The sequence below is a fragment of the Mastigoproctus giganteus genome, chromosome 7 (genome assembly GCF_048544385.1).
Source record: "Mastigoproctus giganteus isolate SK-2022 chromosome 7, ASM4854438v1, whole genome shotgun sequence".
NCBI lineage: Eukaryota > Metazoa > Arthropoda > Arachnida > Uropygi > Thelyphonidae > Mastigoproctus > Mastigoproctus giganteus.
Window position 1 is genome coordinate 101410005 of NC_143581.1, and position 21505 is coordinate 101431509.

General features: G+C 38.6%; 1 protein-coding gene across 1 annotated transcript in view; it reads right to left on the minus strand.

Moving 5' to 3' along the window:
• Window positions 1-21505, minus strand: part of LOC150083111 (nuclear distribution protein nudE-like 1-A) — a 246800-nt gene that overhangs the window by 183644 nt on the left and 41651 nt on the right. The gene's annotated exons all lie outside the window — the stretch shown is intronic.

The following is a 21505-nucleotide window of genomic DNA, read 5'->3' on the forward strand; positions in this document are numbered from 1 at the left end:
AGCGTGTGCTACGCACTGCTGCTCCTGCCCACCTGGCTACGGAGGCGCCTTAGGTTGTGCTGCTTTTAACAGAAAGAAGGAAGACAGCCTTCATATAGTTTGCAAGCTTACAAGCTATATAAAGTCCTTGTATACATCAGGCAAAGCCCTTGTATACATCAGGCATAGCCTCTTTCTATACATAGATATGTACAGAAAGAGGCACAACATGCATTACTTACTGAATATGATTACACTACCCAACAATTTTTTTTCCGTCATACCTCTGGAACGAAAGTTGGTTATTCTGAACAAAATTCATGTCCTGATTATGAAAATATCAATCTTTTACTTCTGTCACATCTACATCAAAAGATGTAAGCATTTTTTAAATTCCTTGTTTTTATGCAATATCAGCATACATGGTTGTAATTATTACACACAATATATGTTACTTGACATGTTTCCCACTGAATGATTTCCTTTTATACTCCAGAATGCTTTTCTGTTTAAAGAACCAACAGTAATCTCCCATCATGGCAGAGTCCCAGAGACCTTGGTATCGTTTTTCCACTGCAGATACGTCCCGGTGGAAGCACTCGCCTTGTTCATCACTGACATCTGTTAAGTTTTCAGGAAAGAAATCCAGAAGGGAATGAAGGAAATGCATTGTCAATGACATTTAGCACCCCATGTTCTTGTAACATTTCAGCAAGTTTGTCACCAGTTGCTCATAGTTCACTTCGGTTCCGAGGAATCCGTGTACCACAGCCTTGAAAGATCTCCATGCAGCCAGTTCAACATCATTCAGGTTTCTTTGAAATTCTTCATCTTTTAGGAGCTTTCTTATTTGAGGACCTATGAAAATTCCTTCCTTCAGCTTTGCATGAGATAACTTTGGAAACATTTTCAGTAAATATACAAATCCTCTGCTTTCTTTATCCAGTGACTTAGTGAAATTCTTAATCAGTCCAAGCTTGATGTATAAAGGGGAAAGAAAAACCTTTGTGGATCAACCAATGGAACATACTTTACATTGCTTTTGCCAGGAATATATTAATCTCTCTTGTCCCAGTGTTGTACGATGTAGTGTTTGGCTGATGTACGACTATCCCACAAACACAGGAAACAACAGTGTTTAGTGAAACTGTCTTGCAACCCAACAAGCAGTCCAATCACTTTGAGATCACCAGAAATATTCCAACCATAGTCATTGTTATGTATAGCAGCAAGAATCTGGGATATACTATCGTAAGTTTCTTTCAGGCCAACAACATGAACAAGAGGAATTGATGGTAAAGTATTTCCATTATGAAGCAATACTGTTTTCAAACTTAGCTTTGATGCATCAATGAACAAACACCATTCAGAGGTATTGTAGCCGACCAGGCTAGCTGGGTGGGTAAAGTGCCTTCCTGGCAACCCAAAGGTCGTGGGTTCAAATCCCACCTCGGGCTTGGATCAAAGTACTGCAAAAACCTTGGGAGGTGCATTATGGCCACAGAAGCCAATGTGCCAACAACTACCAAAAAAAAAAAAAAAAAAAGAGGTATTGTGATCAATGTTCAGTTCATGCACAAGACCAACAATGTCTTTGCCGACACATTGTTTTCCACTGCAAAATATCTGGACCGAAACAAAGCAAAACTCTTTATTTCGCTTAAGGTATATTGTAATGTTTGTACCTTTGGTGAGTAAGTTCCACTGTTTTAGTCTGGATCAGAGTAATTCAGCCTTCTCTTTAGGTAAGCCCAAGTCACTGATCAAGTCACTTAATTCTTCTTGTTCAATGTAGTGTGGGGCCTTTTCTTTTTCTGCTCATAGTCAAAATCATGTAAAGTACATGGTTCCACGACATCTGGTAAAACGATTTCTTCTGTGCCTTCATCGCTACTTCCAATACTCCAATATTTTGGTGGCACAGTTACTGGTAGTTCTTGACCGTGTGGCACTGGCCTAATTGCTGAAGGGATATTTGGATATTTGATGCAGTGCTTGCTCTTTTTGGAAATATCTTTTATTTTTGCGATGTAGAAAAAGTAGTTGTCGAAATAATTCTTGGGTTCACACCATAGGGACAGCAAAAGATAATGCTCTCAGTTTGCCCTATAATCACAGCCTTAAGTTCATTGAACAAGTAATACAACAGATATGTGGAGCCCAATTTTTTTCTTGGTCACCTATCTTGCAGCCGAAGTACAACGAATATGCAACTTTTGTGACATTGTATATTTTCTTCCTCAGTTTTTGGGGTTAAGTATCCACAAACATAGCAGAACTTGTCTGGGTGATTGACGCAAGTTCTGTGCTTTGTCTTCTCCATTTTAACAATGCATTAACCTAAAAACAGTGAAGCAATTGGTGAATTTGAACAGAAGGCGAATTCTTGTAGCATAATTTATCATGCACTATATATTAAATAGTTGACTGGTGTAATAAAATTAATAAAAATACTGATTTGTCCGGAAAAGTGCATCAAAATAAAAATATACTATATTGCATAATTCTTGCTTAATTTTTATCCCAATAAACAAAACTAACCAAAAGTTAATAAGTTTAAAAATTGTATTTCAAACAGTAATAATGATATCTTTGTACAGAATCCAGTTATCTATCTATATCTTAAAACTGAGACGTGATGGGAAATTTTTATGATTGATTTTAAATTCTATACATAAAACTTTACCAGAAACAACCATTGATTTTTTGCTGGAGGTATTTGAACTTAGACTATGATTCCAAGAAATTTCTCTTTTTACATTCAATAAATTTTTTCATTAAAATTAAATGTAATAAAGAAGCACTTTTTCAATCTGTAGTATCTGCACCACTGGTTGTAGGTACACTTTTCTGAGGCAGCAAAAAGTAGCATTTATAATACAAAATATTTCAGGATCCAAGACTTTTCTTTTCCTTAAGTGATTAGTGGGAAAGCATATTCTTTACATTACCATTCTCTTTCTGCTATGGCAATATAATCTTAAATATAAATTTGCATATTAGACTAAAAGACCAAAACACCAATAAACATTAAACTAAAAATTAAATAAATATCTAAACACAGATTTAAATTGTAGAGAAAATAGGACCTATAACATGACAGAACCATCCTTTTTTAAAACTGTAACAATAAAAAACCACATCCTAGTAGTACAAGGAGTTAATGACTAAGTGATTAATGATTAACTCCTTTTGGTGAAGGATTTCCTACTTCATTTCACAAATATACGTGGTCTCAATTCTAATCTCAACGATGTCCATTTCCACTTGCAGTCTGCCAAACCCCATGTACTTTTTCTGACAGAAACTCAGTTATCGGTTGATTCAACTACTGGGTAATATCCCATCCAATTCGCTGTATGATTCCTTTTGCCTCAAAGGTGGTACTTGTGCATATGTCCGTTCTGATATTCATTGTCAGAGACTTGGCAATTTGGAATCTCCTCTCTTTGATCTTCTCTGGCTTAAAATCTCTCTACCTCATTGTGTCAAATTCATCTGTTGTCTCTACCGTTCTCCCAACTCCACTAATCACTTGGAGCTCTTTGACTTCCTCTCGTTGCAACTTGACTTTCTCCAGTCCAACTTTCCTAACAGTGAGGTAATTTTCCTTGGTGATTTTAATGTTCACAACTCCAGCTGGCTTCCGTTTTCTGGTCACACCGACCCAGCAGGTAGAGATGCTGAGGCTTTTGCAATTACCAATGACCTAGCACAGATTGTTCATTTACCTACAAGAATACCGGACAATCCTAATCATACAGCCAATACGCTTGATCTTTTTCTCACAAACAACTCTTCTAAGTACACGGTTGAAGTGAGAGGTCCTTTAGGCACTTCAGATCACAACTTGGTGATTGTCTCTTCTCCAATGGAACCTTTATCTCATGGCCATTCCCAACCTCGTGTTGTTTGGCATTACAAGAATGCAAAATGGGATGACCTGCGAGACTTCTTTTCTTCTTTTCCTTGGTCGGATTACTGTTTCAAAACTCCTGATGTCAACGTTTGCTCAGATTGTGTCAGTGAAATTATTCTTGCAGGAATGGAATCCTTTATCCCACACTCCACTTTAAAATCTCATCCTTTATCTAAACCTTGGTTTTCCAATAAATGTGCTAAGGCTGTTCAAGAGAAGAATGCTGCATATCGTAATTGGCTTGTTTCTAATTCTTCAGTTTCATTTTCTGCGTACACCAAAGCTCGCAACAATTGTAAAGCAGTTATTAATCAGTCCAAACTAGAGTTTGAACAGGCTAAGAGTAGGAAACTTGCTTCTTGCCCTAATGGTAGCCGAGCATTCTGGTCTCTTGCCAAAGCTATTGGCCACAACTTTTGCCCATTTCTGTTTCCACCTCTGTCCAAACCAGATGGTTCTGTTGTCACTTCAGCCAAGGATAAAGCTGACCTGCTAGCATCCCATTTTTCTTCCAGCTCATGTATTAATGAACTTGGTAAAACACCTCCCACCATTCCCAACACGGTCCATTCAATGCCTCCTGTGGTGTTCCGTCAAAAGGATATCAGAAGGATTTTGATGAATCTTGATGTTAAGAAAGCTCCAGGTCCTGATGGTATTTCTCCACTTGTTCTCAAAATCTGTGCTCCTGAACTTACTCCTATTCTTTGCTGCCTTTTTTCACTTTCTTATTCCAAAGGTGTTTTTCCTTCTGCTTGGAAATTTGCTCATATCCAGCCAGTTCCTAAAAAGGGTGACAAATCCCTCCCATCCAATTATCGTCCCATTGCAATTACTTCTACTCTTTCTAAAGTAATGGAGAAATCAATTAACCGCCAACTCTTAAACTACCTGGAAACCTTCCGTCTGATCAACAATCGCCAGTATGGATTCCATCAGTGTCGATCTACTGGTGATATTCTGGCTTATGTTACACATTTATGAACTACTTCAATGGAAAGGTTCGGTGAAACACAAGTAGTTGCTCTTGACATCTCAAAGGCTTTTGATCGTGTTTGGCATAAAGGTCTTCTAAACAAGCTTCCATCTTATGGTTTGCCAACTGTTTTTAGTAATTGGTTATCCAGTTTTCTCTCTGATCGCTCACTGAGGGTGTGGTAGATGGCTCTCTGTCTTCTAACTTCTCCACTAATGCCAGTGTCCCCCAAGGTTCAGTTCTTTCTCCCACTCTTTTCCTCTTGAATATCAATGACCTTCTTCCATTGACTGGAAATCCTATCCATAGTTTTGCCGATGATAGCACATTGCATTCAACTTTCCATTTTGAGAAACCTTGCCCTGCTCAATCAGCTTCAACTTCTTGAAAATCTGCTACCAATTCCTTAAATGCCGATCTTCAGGTAATTCTCCAGTGGGGCAAAGACAACTTAGTTGATTTCGACCCTTCTAAAACTCAGTCTTGTCTTATATCTCGCAAAAAGGATTCTTCTGCTCCTATGCTTATCTTTAGTGACACTCCAATTTCTAGGCAACAGGATACATCTCTTTTGGGGATTATCCTGACTTCTAATCTCTCTTGGCACAAGCACATTACAAATATTGCTTCCTCTGCATCTAAAAAACTTGGTTTTCTCTTTCGCTCTCGGCGTTACTTTTCTTCCAAACAGCTGCTCACTCTGTATAAATCGCAAATCCGCCCTGCCATGGAATATTGTTCCCACATTTGGGGTGGTGCCCCCAAAACCTCTCCCAGGCTTCTTGATTCCATTCAGAAGAGGGCAGTTAGGTTAATTAATGATTCATCTCTAACAGAGTCTCTCCACTCGCTTTCTCATAGACGTACTGTTTCTGCTGCATGCCTCTTCTACAGATATTTCCGTGGGCACTGTTCTTCTGAATTGGCTTCTATAATTCCCACTCTCTCTTTCAAAACAGTCCGAACACGTGCCGCCACCAGCCAACATCCATTTACTGTCCAACTTCAAACCCACAGAACCAACTTTTCATCTTCCTCATTTATTCATTCAACTGCCGTTTTCTGGAACAACCTTCCTTCATACGTATTTCCTGAAAATTACAATCTACAGAAGTTCAAGTCCAATGTCAACAAATATCTTCTTTCGTCTTCTCAACCTCCAACCCAAGCACGGTACTAAGTACTATAGGTTCTAATACCTCTCGTGTTTGGGGTTCACATAAAAAAAAAAAAAAAAAAAAAACAATTAATAACACGTTAATTAATGTGCACACTGTTACATTTCAGGCGAAGTTGATTTCTTTTTCTTAAATTAATTGATTTTTTTTATTTTTCTGTAAATAATAGAAGTGAAAAGTAAATATAGTTATCTCCTATCAATTAATTATTAAAATTATAACTCTATAGAACATTTAATAAAACTTTATAGTTTTACCTTCTCTAATCTTAGCCGTTCATTTTAATTTGAACTGTATATTTATTAGTCTCCCGCCTTATACTTCAAAGTCGTCTTTTCTCTACATATATTATGTATCTCTTCACAAGTAATACTATGTTCATAAGTCTTGCATTATAATACTTCCCAGATATTGACTGGAACTTGTTGGTTGGTCACTTGCACACTAGCAAGACTTTTGTGGATTTATTGGACGATTGTTTTCTGCAACAGCATGTTCGAGAGGCAACCAGAGAGAGTAACACCTCTTGATCTGGTTATCAGCAGTGATCACTGGTGTATTAAGAATTTGCAGATAAAGGAACCACTATGTGGCAGTGACCACAGAGTACTGATGTGGGATTTACTTAAAGATATAATTACCATCAGGGGTAAAGGAAATGGTTTTTGCTTCCGTAAAGGCGACTACAGTGGTCTCAAACAGTTTTTAAATTCTGTACAGTGGGATCAACTGATGGTGTTACGAACAGCAAATTCTAAGTGGGAAGCATTCAAGGAATTAATCGTGGAAGCTACTAGACATCTCATACCTATTAAGAGATATTGTTCAAGGTTTAGGCCTAAATAGTTGTCAAATGAACTACTGAGACTTGTGGCAGAAAAGAAAAATGCATGGGATGCATATAAATTATCAGGCGACACAAAAGCCTATGGCAGATATAAGCTAGTCTGTAATCGAAGTACAAAGCAGATTAGGCAAGTGATAGCAATTATGAGAAATCTTTGGCAAAGGATGCTAAGAAAAACAGTAAGGATTTCTTTACTTACATAAACTCTAAAAGAAAGGAGATGAATCAAATTGGTCAACATGATATCGATGGTTCACCTGTTGATGATCCTGCTCAGATGGCAAACAACTGAATGAGTATTTTGCATCTATATTCACATATGGGGAATTATTAAGGAAGGTAAATGCCAGAAGGTTTTCAAATTGTAGGAGGCTGCTTAATGATTTTGTAATAACTAAGAGCAAAGTGGAGGAGAAATTGTCGAAGTTAAACATAAGAAAGGCACCTGGGGTGAATGGGATCTATCCAGTTATATTAAAGGAGGCAGCAAAGGAACTAAGCAAACCCTTAGCCATAATTATGAGAGCACCCTTGGACTGGTGTGGAGGTCCCTAGGGACTGGCAATGTGCCAATGTATCCCCAATTCACAAAGGGGAATTCGAAGCGTGACACGAGTAATTACAGACCAGTTAGTTTAACTTCTGTTTCGGGTAAAAATGCAGTCTCTGGTAAAAGATGCATTGCAGGATCATCTAGACAAGACTGCAGCAATAATTCAGACAAAGTGGTTTTGTTAAGGGAAAGTCATGTCTGACAAATTTGATTGGATATTAAGATGTGGTTACAAAGGAACTGGATGCAAAAAATAATTTTGATATCATATACTTGGATTTCAGGAAAGCTTTTGAAACTGTTGCGCATGGAAGAGTACTGTACAAATAGTATTAAGGGTAAGTTGCTACAACGGATAAAAGTGTGGTTGAGTGGGAGAAGACAGAGAGTGCTGCTCTTCATGGACTAATGTTATTAGTGGAGTTCTACAAGGTTCGGTGTTGTGTTAATTTTTGTTTTGTATATTTATCAATGATATTGATGAAGGTATATCAGGCTTAGTGTCAAAGTTTGCAGATGATAACAAAGGTTGGAAGGGTTGTTAATGACAGTAATGGTAGTGTGCTACTGCAATAGGATTTAGAAAATTTGGGCAGTTAGGCTGAGAAGTAGAAACTGAAGTTTAACATTGACAAATGCAAAGTACTGCATATGGGTAGAAGTAACCACCAGAGGTACTACACTTAGCATTAGCAGAGGCATATGATGCAAGAAAGCAAGCTTATTCAGCATCAGCCAAAAAAAAAAAAAAAAAAACCCACTCCCATTTCACCCCTCCGTTCGTTCGAAATACCTGTCCAGTTGAGCTTTAAATTTGTTTAGGCTATCAACTTCAACAACAAGTGATGGAAGTCGGTTCCACCAACCAACCACCCGCTGGCCAAAGGCAAATTTCTGCACATCTATCCGACATCCGTCCTTCCTCAATTTGAATTTATGCCCTCTGAGGTGATTATTCTGAGAAAGATGAAGAATCCCATTGGCATTGAGCATGCTCAAACCATTCAAAGCCTTATACACCTCTATCAGATCACCTCGCCGGTGCCTAGTCTCCAGACTCTGTAATTTGCAAAACTTAAGCCTTTCTTCGTAAGAGCAACCCTTTGTTCCATTTACTAATCTTGTTGCCCTTCTCTGTACCCGTTCCAGCAGCTCTACATCCTTCTTGAAATGAGGCCTCCAGACCTGTATACAGTACTCAAGATGTGGCCTTATCATTGCCTTATACAAGGGAATAATCACCTCCTTATCCCTGCTAGAAAAATTCCTGTATATCATTGACAAGACACCATGAGCTACTCTTGCAGCTCGTCTGCACTGCTCAGAGAACTTCATATCTGCCTGCACAATTACCCCCAGGTCCTTTTCATTCTCCACCACTGTCAGTGTAGTACCGCAGAGTTGATACGTTGCTCTGGGGTTACTGTTTCCCATATGCAGCACTTTACATTTGTCGATGTTAAACCTCATTTGCCACCTCTCAGCCCATCTGTGAGGTGATCTGATTGAAAGGGTTGAGCACTCTGAATTCTGATGGGATTCTTCCTGTTGCTCAGATTACGAACCTAAGGGGGCATAAATTCATATTGAGGAAAGACACTTGTAGAATAGATGTGTGGAAATTTGCCTTTAGCCAGCAGGTGGTTAAGTGCTGGAACAAACTTCCATCTGTCGTTGTGGAAGTTGACAGTTTAAATAAATTCAAGGAGGAACTGGACACACATTTAGAGGGAATGGTAGTGTGAATTTTTTTTTTTTTTGGCTGATGCTAATACACTTGCTTTCTTGCATCACACACATCTATTACATATTTTACACACACATACAAAGTTCATCTAAAACAGTTATATCCTGAAAGAAGTCAACTTCTAAAGAAAATAATTTTGCATGTTTTGTTTCTTTAACAATTTTATTCCATTCTAATCCAATTATTTATATTATTTTATTTAATGTATTTTTGAATATGATTAATTCATGCTCCATTCTTAACTGTCAGTTTAACTGAGGAAGGTTGACAAAACAATCGAAAGCTTTTTGTTTGTATATATCTAATCTAATATATGTATATTTCCTGTTATTAAACTTCTCACAATCTATTTTTGTATCCAGTTTCGCTGTGTTACAGTAATTTTTGTTTTGATAATAATGAATCCAGAGCGCACAGGCCTCTTTAATCATATTCGAACTGTTCTTGGCCAACAAACATACGACATAGTCGTGAAACTGCAAAAGAATTTCATCTTTATAGCCCGTGGCAAACAACATATCAGATTTGCTCACAGGTGCAAATCAAACAAAGTCATCCTGAAAGGATTTCTCTACAAACCACCATTTCCTAATGAATGTATGTGATGTGCCTGTCAAAATTTCAGCTACAAGACCCTGAACATATGGATTGGCTGCCTTCATCAAGACTTACAAAATGCTTCAACAGTAAAGCAGCCCTGCTGATCGAACTTAGAAGTCTAGTTCCCAATCCTGTTTACACCGATATAATTCATACCTTGTGCTACCAAGCCGTCAGAGAATCTGAATGCTATTGTACACGTCAAAAACGTAAGATCAATGCTTTAATTGGTGAATCCCGTCAATTTCGTCATCAGCATAATATCCCTTCCACAAGTTGCACAGGTTTTGTATTGAACTTGAGCAACAGAAACAGTTATCTACAGAAAAGGTACACCTGTTCACTCTGGGTATGAAATTTGCTGTTCTCCCAAGAAACCTACCAATCACTGATATTGCCTTAGGCGTAGAAGCGCGTTTAACATGTTACCCTCAAGATGTGGCAAACACAATTCGCCTCAAAACTGCAGCAATTTTGTACCATGCTCGCACTGCTTCTTCCAATCTTGACCACAAACAAACCACCAAACCACGTAATCTCTGCCCTTAAGACACTGAAACAAGACTCATCCATCGTCATCCTACTGCTAGATAAAGGACGTCACCCAGTCGTAATGAATCGCACAGATTACGAGACGAAAGCCTTGATGCTTTTGCAGGACATTTCTGTTTACCAACCCTTAACCGTTCCTCCCATCAAAGCTTTGGAACGATGGGAGTTGAAAGTGAACATCCTTATCAACAGTTGGCTTAAACAGAAGAAAATAACAGAATCAACACGTAATCACCTCCGTGCCTCCGGCTGCCAGATTCCCCAATTCTACGGACTACCAAAAGTTCACAAAGAAGGTACACCGTTAAGACCCATTGTCTCCTGTTGTGGCTCACCGAGTTATGAATTAGCCAAGTTTCTCTTGGGGCTCCTTTCTCCCCTAGTAGGCAAGACCACCAACACCGTCTCCAACAGTAGTGAATTCATAGAACGGATCGGAATCAAGAGTAGGAGACCGGCAGAATTGCTTAACAAGTACAGGTCACTGTTGAAAAAAAGCCGTGAAATAGGGTTGAAATTGAAAGTGTCTGCAATTCTGCCCAGACACGATAGGAGGGCGTATATGATGAGAGCCTTGTCGATCAATTCGGCCCTGGAAAGATTGTGCAAGACTCAAGGGGTAGAATTTTTTTCAGCCTGGACTGTACTTGTTAACAGGAGAGATTGCTTCTACAGGGATGGGATACACTTAAATAGAAAGGGTGCAAGAATATTTGCTGATGCTATCGAGGCAGTGTTAGGTGGGTCGGAAAACTGCTAGCTTGGGGGGAGACAAAGATGATTAGATTAACAGTAGTCACTGGCAGAGGTGAAAGAGATTCTTGCACTGCTTCTATTGGAATGAGCAGAAGCCTGAAAAACAAGATGCAGGATATTTCAGAGACTACTGGGAGTCTTTGCGGTACAAGTAAACACATGGGTTGTGTTAGGGTAGCTAAGAATAGAAACAGGTGCATGTATACTTGCATGTACACCAATGCTAGGAGTTTAGTAAATAAATTTGATGAATTTGAGGTATTGCTCAAGACATCAAAGGCAGATATTGTTGGGAAAATCAGAGACGTGGTGTCACACAGATATAAGGAATGCAGAACTGGAATTTGGGGAGTACAACGTCTACAGAAAGGATAGACTGGATAGGAAGGGAGGAGGGGTTATGCTATTAGTTAAGAAATACATAAAATCCAGGGAAGTGAAGCCAGTAGACATCGCTGGACAGTGCAGTGTCGAGTCAGTTTGGTGTGACATAAGCATTGGGAGATCAAAATTGAGAGTAGGAGTGTGCTATAGGCTTAATGACTCTGATGAGTATAATAAGATACTGTACAGGGAAATAGAGTGGGCCAGTAAATCAGAGTCTTATAATGGGAGATTTTAATTTCCCAGATATTGACTGGAATTTGGGGGCTGGTCACTCACACACACTAGCAAGGCTTTTGTGGATTTATTGGATGATTGTTTTCTACATCAGCATGTTTGGGAGGCAACTAGAGGGAGGAATACTCTTGATTTGATTATCAGCAGTGATTCTTCATGCATTAAGAATCTGCAGATAAATGAACCACTAGGTGGCAGTGATCACAGTGTGCTGAAGTGGGATTTACTCAAAGAGGTAACTACCATTAGGGGTAAAGGGAAGGGTTATTGCTTTCGTAAAGGCGACTACGATGGACTGAGACAGTATTTAAATTCTTTACAGTGGGACCAACTGATGATGTTACCAACAGCAAATGCAAAACGGGAAGCATTCAAAGAACTTATCTTGGAAGCTACTAGGCTTTACATACCAACTAAGAAATATTGTTCAAGGTTTAGGCCTAAATGGATGTTAGATGAACTGATGAGGCATATGGCAGAGAAGAAACATGCATGGGTTACATACAAATTAACACATGACACAGAAGCCTATGATAGATACAAGTTGATCTGTAACCAAGTTACAAAGGAGGTTAGGCAGGCGAAATCAGATTACGAGAAATCTTTGGCAAGGGATGCAAAGAAAAACAGCACAGAGTTCTTTACTTATGTAAACTCTAGGAGGAAGGGGATGAATCAGATTGGCCCACTTGATATCGATGGGTCAACTGTTGATGATCCTGCTCAGGTAGCTAACAAACTAAATGAATATTTTGCATCGACATTCACACATGAGGAGTTATTTAGCGAGGGGAAAGCCAGAGGTGTATTCAACTCTAGCAGTAACCTAGAGAATCTTGTAATAACTGAGAGTAAAGTGGAGGAGAAATTGTTGAAGATAAACACAAGAAAGGCACCCGGGGTGGATGGGATCTATCCAGTTATATTAAAGGAGGCAGCAAAGGAAGTAAGCAAACCCTTAGCCATAATTATGAGAGCTTCCTTGAACTCAGGGGAGGTACCCACAGCCTGGAGATGTGCAAATGTCACCCCAATTCACAAAGAAGGTTCAAAGGTTGACACAAGTAATTATAGACCTGTGAGTTTAACTTCTGTTCCAGGAAAATTAATGGAGGCACTAGTTAAAGAAGCACTGCAGGATCATTTAGACAAGACTTCAGCTATAGCTCGGACACAGCATGGTTTTGTTAAGGGGAAGTCTTGCCTGACCAATTTGATTGGATACTATGATGCAGTCACAAAGGAACTGGATGCAGGGAATAACTTTGATATTATATACTTGGATCTTAGAAAGGCTTTTGATACTGTTGCACATGGAAGACTGCTGCACAAATTGGAGCAGTGTGGCATTGGAGGCAAATTGCTGCTGTGGATAAAGGGGTGGCTGAGGGGGAGAAGACAGAGAGTGGTAATCAATGGACACTGCTCGTCGTGGACTAATGTTATTAGTGGAGTCGCTCAGGGCTCAGTGTTGGGTCCATTATTGTTTTCTGTATTCATAAATGATATTGATGAGGGTATATCAAGCTTAATGTCCAAGTTTGCAGACGATACAAAGGTAGGCAGGGTTATCAAGGACACTACTGACACTATGCTGCTGCAACAGGATCTGGAAAGGTTGAGCAGATGGGCTGAGAGGTACCAAATGAAGTTTAACATTGAGAAATGTAAAGTACTACACATGGGAAACAGTAACCCCAGAGCAACGTATCAACACTGACAGCGGTAGAGAATGAAAGGGACCTGAGGGTGGTTGTGCAGGCAGATATGAAGTTCTCTGAGCAGTGCAGACGGGCTGCAAGAGTAGCTTATGGTGTGTTGTCAATGATATATAGGAATTTTTCTAACAGGGATAAGGAGGTAATTATTCCCTCGTATAAGGCAATAGTCAGGCCACACCTAGAGTACTGTATACAGGTCTGGAGGCCTCATTTCAAGAAGGATATAGAGCTGCTGGAATGAGTACAGAGAAGGGCAACAAGATTAGTGAATGGAACAAAGGGGTGCTCTTACGAAGAAAGGCTTAAGTTTTGCAAATTATAGTGTCTGGAGACTAGGCACCAGCGAGGTGATCTGACTGAGGTGTATAAAGCCTTGAATGGTTTGAGCATGCTCAATGCTGATGGGATTCTTCCTCTTGCTCAGAATAATCACCTGAGAGGGCATAAATTGAAATTGAGGAAAGACAGATGTAGGATAAACATGCGGAAATTTGCCTTTAGCCAGCGGGTGGTTGGTTGGTGGAACATACTTCAATCCCTTGTCGTGGAAGTTGATAGCCTAAATAAATTTAAGGCTCAGCTGGACAGGTATTTTGAATGAACAGAGGGGTGAAGTGGAAGTGGTTTTTTTTTTTTTTGGCTGATGCTGCATAAGCTTGCTTTCTTGTATCAAATGCCTCTACTAATGCTAATATCCACCTCATAAGATCAAATCATGGCATCATTTGATGTAGTTTCACTGTTCACCTCCATCCCAGTAGAACTTGCCATCACACGTGCAAAGCAACTCTTAGATAATGTCCAAACCCTTGGCAGCAGAACCAAACTAACACCAGACAATATCTCCAGTGCACTCAGACTGTGGTTTACAGGCGGTGCAATCTGTTCAACGACTCCATTTACCAACAAGTAAACGGCACAGCCATGGTTTCCCCGGTTAGTTCGGTCACGGGAAACATCGCGATGGAGGAATTAGAGGGTCATGCATTTACAAATGTACCTGATCCCATTACCTTTTGGTGTCGCTATGTGTACAATGTGTTCATGGTTATCCCCAGAAATTCAGGTGACCGAATCTTAGACCACCTCAATTTTCTGTCGCCTTTCATAAAATTCACCATCGAGCTAGAGTTGGACAACACCATACCATACTTAGACATCCTTGTCCGGCGCAAGGGCACGTGCTTGAAGACAACTGTCCATCGTAAACTGTGCTGCTGGCCAATTTACCAATTTCCAGTCAGCACCCACGCGTAGCCATCTTCTTGCCACTGCACGAACCTTGCTAACTCTTGTCTGGACACACTCTAGCTCTGTAAATGAGAGGCGCACCGAAATTGCTAAAGTCAAGGCGGATTTTACGAGGTGTGGCTATCCTATCAATACCCTTGACCTACAGACACATGGCCATGTAGCGACCAACAGAAACATCCAAAGTAATGACTCAGCCGCGAGCGCCTTTATCCCATACTACCCAAACCTATCACAACAGGTTTGTAGTCTTAAAATCACATGGGATAAAATGCGTACAACTCCCAGGCAGAAAATTATGATCCCTCATCTCTAAAGTAAAAACACCTGTCCCCACCATACAACAAAGCGGATTGGTCTACCGCATCTCTTGCAGTGACTGCACTAGCTGCTACATTGGGGAAACTGGGAGACGGCTCGAAAAACGCCTTTCCGAACACAAAAGAGCAATCCACTTAGCGGATGTGGAGCACTCAGCTATTGCCGAACACGTTTGGGCAATCCACCATGACATTGACCCACACCGCTATGTCATGATTGTGGATAAGTCCCACCACCTATTGACGACACGCCTGGTTGGAGTCGTTGAACGTCAAATGCTCCAATACCTCAGTCAACAGGAACAGTGGATGTCAAGTCCACCCTATCATCGAAACAGCAATCCTGACTATTGACAAATGCTGGCAACATCTGCATGCATCACAGCCACAGGCTTCACATCCAACAATTAATCACACACAAGATTGGCAGTACATGGCCTCATGCTTCATTCTTAATTGTCAGTTTAACTGAGGAAGGTTGACAAAACAACTGAAAGCTTTTTGTTTGTATGTATCTAATCTAATATATGTATATTTCCTATTAAACTTGTCACAATCTATTTTTGTATCCGGTTTCACTGTGTTAAAGTAATTTTAGTTTTGATAGTATTTTTGAATAATACACTTACCAAACACCCTCTTCTGTGGCTTTGTTTTGATATGGATTTTACAGAGCATTGTTTGATGTGTTCATTTAGAGCAGGGGTGGGCAACTTTTTTCGTCAGCGGGCCGAATGAAATTTTTGCATCATGATGCGGGCCGGAATAGATTGAACGATTTAATAAAAAAAAATCAGAACCTAAAAAAAATGTTATATTACTTGAATTACCAAATTATTAATGTATTTTTTAAAAAAAAATATCTGAATGTCCAATTATCATTGAAAATGCAGCATTCGGCATCAATTTTTCTTTTTTTTTTTTAATTGGCTCATTTTATGGGATATAAATTATATTAAATTAAAAATTGTAATAATTAGAAAAGGCATAAAACAAAATATCTCGCACCAATATTATTTTTTTCAATAAGAAGTCAAACCCAAAGGAACTTCGTTCGATCAATGCTACAATAATAATTAGGAAATAACTCTTTGACGCTGCGTAGAATCACTTGATTACTGTTGTACTGGCCGCGATTCCCGATTGAACCGAATTAAGCCGAACGTTTACGGCGAGCGTAGTCAGGTATGGATTTTCTATATTTATGCATTTACCGAGGGGGCCGGATTCAACATCGTCGCGGGCTGGATGTGGCCCACCCCTGATTTAGAGGCTCACACTTTATAAGTTTAACAATGGCTAAAAATTCACATAATTTTTGGGGTCTTTCTGTTGTCTGCCACATTGTCTTCATCATCTACTTGACAATATGCAGCTTCATACCCATGTACATGAAATAAATCTAGCTGTAGAGTTAAAACTAAAATTATTAAAATAATATGTAAAATTTAATTTGTCTGTTGCCCTTTATTTCAAGTTGTTTACAGTTGTCTCATGAACTGACTTTTTTTTTTTTTTTTTAAACAAACTACTGCACAAGTAACTTTCAACTGAAGTGCTATGTTCCAATAACCTTTCATGCTTTTCTAACCTCATGTATACAGATTTAAAATAATTTTACAAGAGAATCAATTTTTATGATTATTATTTTGTGGAAACCATGCAGAGAGAGAACAAAGTTCATGTTCACTTTGTTGATGATAGCCATTTATGTGTTTGGGTACAAGGGCATCTTTTATGTACTGGATGCTTATTAATATATTCAAGTTTTAATACAATACTCATATTTTGTGTGTAGGGGAGGAGGATACTATGGTATTAAAGAAATCCTCGATGTTTCCAAAGCTGTCATGAAATATGCTTTCTTGTATACCTTCTTCATTGTAGTTGCTATCATCTCTAATATCTTCATAGTCATCCTATACTATCTTTTCTTTCATACTGTTTTACTCTCTCTCTCGCCAAAAATTTCTTCAAACTGTGCTCTGATGTGCCTTCTTTTATATTTTCTTCATTGTTATTGGCATCTACCTTCATTTCTTCAATATCATCATAATTTTCAGTTTCTAATAAACTGAATTTTTTCCCTAAACTGACATGCTTCTTGCTATAATTTTTTTATGAAGAGGGTAAATTAAATAAACATTTAAAACTGCTAAGAACTGCTAGTTTGCTTAATATCTTTGCCATATGCTTCAATTTTAATATATTTTTTCTTTTTTCATTTTTCGTGCCAGACTTGTGTTCATATCTTGGTTTTTCATATTATTAACTGCTGAATATTTAATGTATTATGGCTTTATCCTGTGATGACCTTATTTCTTAATCTTACAGACTGCAGAGAAAACATTAAGAATGAAATTTAACAGCAATCTCAATATCGCATAGCAATGCTTTGCCTTACTACAAACTTAATTTTGTTTGTTCCTACTTGTGGTCTTTACACTAACATATATACATTTTGTTGACAAATGCTCTCATTGATCAGGTGCCCAATACCACTGACCTAATCATCTTAAAAATAATAATTATGCTGATCGATGCTACTTTAGACTTTAACTTGTCTAAAGATTATTCATTCATATGTATTTTCTGTAGCATAAATAATAATAATAAAAAAAAACCAACTTAATTTTTTAATATTTTTTTCAATCATTTTAATATTTTTTCACTGTAAAATTTTTAATGCTTAATAAAATATCTTAAAATACTGTGTAGTGTCAGTGTATATACTGTCATAGCTAATTTCAGAAAAATTAATGAAAACTGTTGTCATATGCTGTGATTCCAAACTTTTAGGTGGGAATGTACATAATTCTCCTGCAGAGTTTTATTTCAGATTTCAAACTTCAACACAATATTCTACAAGGTACTCCATCTGGAAAACATCTCACTGGTTATCTTCCTATTCATACCATTCTCCTCATTGAAGAGGTATCCTTCAATGTCGTGTCTCAAAGCTACACTACCACACTGTGAAAAGAAGACCACTTCATTTGATCCGTGTGATCCTCCACAATATAATTTTTTTGACATATATTATCTTCCCAAATACATTAATTTAACTTTCTCCTATCAACAGGTTCAAAGTCTGGTTCAAAATCATTTAATTCTTTTTCAGCTGAAAGAGGACCTTGTGCTATGGATAAATGGCAACTCTACAGTATCTTCATATATAATGCATCTGAAGCTGTTTTCTTTCACTAACTGCATATCCACTGCAAAAGTTCTATATCCTAACATTTCTTCCTTCCCAGCTTCATTCAAATTAATTTCGTTTTTCTGGCTTGTGCATCTCATCAATCTAGGTGGCTACTGCACGTTGCTGCTGGAGTCTCAAATGAACTATCTTTCTATTGAACATAAAATCTGGAGATTTGCACAAGGATAGTCAGCTATCTCCACCCAATTCAACTTCTCCAACAGTTTTCTGCAGATTATATCTTCCCATTTCAAATCTCTAGTAATCTCCCGATTTTCCCATGGATGTTGCAACTGGGCCACACAGACACCGTTTGCCCTTTTCATCTGACTATTCAGTTCTAAACATTAGTTCCCTTAGTTTTTATTTTCTTATTCTTTTTCATCCTGGATTGTGGCACACATCTCTCATCAAACTTAGATGTGGCACACTACTCACAAGTCCTCCAGCGCCTCCATATCCATGTGGGCAGGAGCAGCAGTGCGTAGCACACGCTTCTTGATTAGACTGGGATTCGAACCTGTGACCACCAAATATGGAAAGGTCAGGGAATGACCACCGCATATCCCCGGAGCAATATGGCCTTAGTTGCTAATGCTCCTAAAAACCAAATAACAATAACAAGTCCTCCTTATTTCCAACATGGTCTCTTACTTAATTTTCCCATTTGCCAAACTGACCTGGAAGCCTACTTCCAGATCTCTAACACTGTTCAACTGTGCCACATCCTTTTCTTCCAAGTTTTCTATTTTTATCAAACATTCTTTCCCTAGTTCATAAGAAATATCTTCCATTTTATCATTAAACATACTAAGGTTTATTTATGTATACACAGGTTCTACTCAGGGTCATTTTAATAATCTGTTTGTGAGGCTAAGAAAAACATCAATCCACTCAAACAATTATGCTATATATGCTTATCCTATAGTAACCTGAAATAAAATGAATTTTATTTAAATATGAAAATGTTCTAAGATTCAATCATTCCAGATAGCATTGCAATCATCTGCTCTTCACTCATTATAATAATGAGCAGAAACTCAAAACAGTTCCCAAAACATTATTCAATAGGAAACTTCAAAGATGAATATATATGCAATGGTTACGCTTCTCCTCTATCTCAAGATGCCATACTAAAATTCACTGTCTTCTTGCCAACAGATCCCTCTATATAGTAGTGGCATGTGATGCAAGAAAGCAAGCACATGAGCTTATGCAGCATCAACCAAAAAAAAAAAAAATATATCACAAAACAATCCACTCTAAATATTTGTCCCAGCAATTAACCACCCGCTGGCTGAAGGCAAATTTCCGCACATCTATTGTACATATGTCTTTTCTTAATTTGAATTTATGCCCCCTTAGGTTTGTAATCTGAACAAGTGAAAGGATCCCATCAGTATATTGCATGCTCAACCCATTCAAGGCCTTATACACCTCAATCAGATCACCGTGCCGGTGCATAGTCTCCAGCCACTGCAATTTGCAGAACTTAAGCCTCTCTTGGTAAGAGGATCCCTTCATTCCCCTCACCAATCTTGTTGCCCTTCTCTGTACACGCTCAAGCAAATCTACATCCTTCCTAAAATGAGGTACCTGTATGCAGTACTCAAGGCGTAGGCTGACCATTGCCTTATACAGAGGGACAATCACCTCCTTTTCCCTGCTAGCAAAATTCCTATATATCATTGACAAAACCCCATGACCTGGCCTGGCAACCTGTCTGCATTGCTCAGAAAACTTCATATCTGACTGCACACACAATTACTCCCAGGTCTTTTTCATTTTTTACCTCCTTTCATTTTTTACCTCCTTAACCTTAAGTGTACTCCCAGGTCTTTTTCATTTTTTACCTCCTTAAGTGTACATCCCAGAGAAACATACTATGGACTCTTGTTACTTGCACCACATACAAACGCATCCATTTGTGTGTTGCATCAGGTATTTGGACTCATCCAACCAGCACACTTGTTTACAGTCCTCCAGTGTCCAACCAGCATGTTGTTGGCATTAGAGCTGCCAATGACAATCATCAGTGAGAAGAGGGTATATCTCTGGGGTCATCTGCTGTGAAACACCATACATGCAGTGCACTGTCATTTGGGATACTGTTCTTGCATTTCCCATATTGTATTGCGATGTTAACTGCCACATTGACCTACTGTTGAGACCATACAATGCACTGTACCCTTTACTTACCGTGCATATCCACCTTGTGTAATCTTTTACAGTCCCACCGATGGGACTGTAAAAGACATTATTTTTTGTATATCTTAACCACCACACTGAGCTGTAAGCAACTGTTAAGACGTGCCGTTTCGGATAGGAAGCTCTCAATGCATGGGCTTCCACAATCATGCCCATTTGAAACTCCATGATATCTTTACTATGTCCTATAACTGCAACTTTATCACGGACTTGTGACCAAACACAAAAATTACCATATGCTGTGAGCTATGTCGCATAGTTCATTCTACATTTGATATTCAAAATATATCACACATCTTCTCACTGATGAGGTAGTTATAATCCAGTGATCGCTGAGCATGTATATATAAAACAACGGATTTACAATAGCAGTATTATTTCTCTCAATCCCTTAATTTTCCTTCCCTCTTTTTGTTCCAGCATCCAAATTGCCTTTTCTTCTGTGTTGAGCAGACTGAAGTCAGGTCCTGCAAGAATGATAATAGATACGGCCTGCATCAATGTGGAAAGGACAGGAAACAGGAAGAGATTCCTGTCTCTGGTTGCTAAGCAGCTAGTCACACAACATATGTAACTAGCTTTGTAAAGTAATGCATCTAAAACATAAGAAATGCTGTCCAGACAAAAACATAATACACAGCATCCCTCTATGACAGCTAAAAGTTGGCATGAAGCATTTCTGTCTCCCCATCATTTGGGGAGGTCTATATTCAATTTCTGTTTAAGGTAGTTAGCCAAAGAGGGAATAGGGGTGCTCCCCCAATGGGCTATTAGTTTTTTTCAACCTAGACAACATGTAAATCAACCTGTAGACACAAGTTTCCACAGACAAATATGCAATACAAATTAGCAAGGTCAAGTGCTATTAAAATAATAATCTGAATGGGGATTTTGTCTTTTTCTTTTTAATTCTTCTATACATAAAACTACTTTAAAGTAGTCAAAAGAAAATAACTAGAAAGTCCAATTTAAACTTATACAGCTAATCACATATCAACTCTGCGGTACTACACTGACAGTGGTGGAGAATGAAAAGGACCTGGGGGTAATTGTGCAGGCAGATATGAAGTTCTCT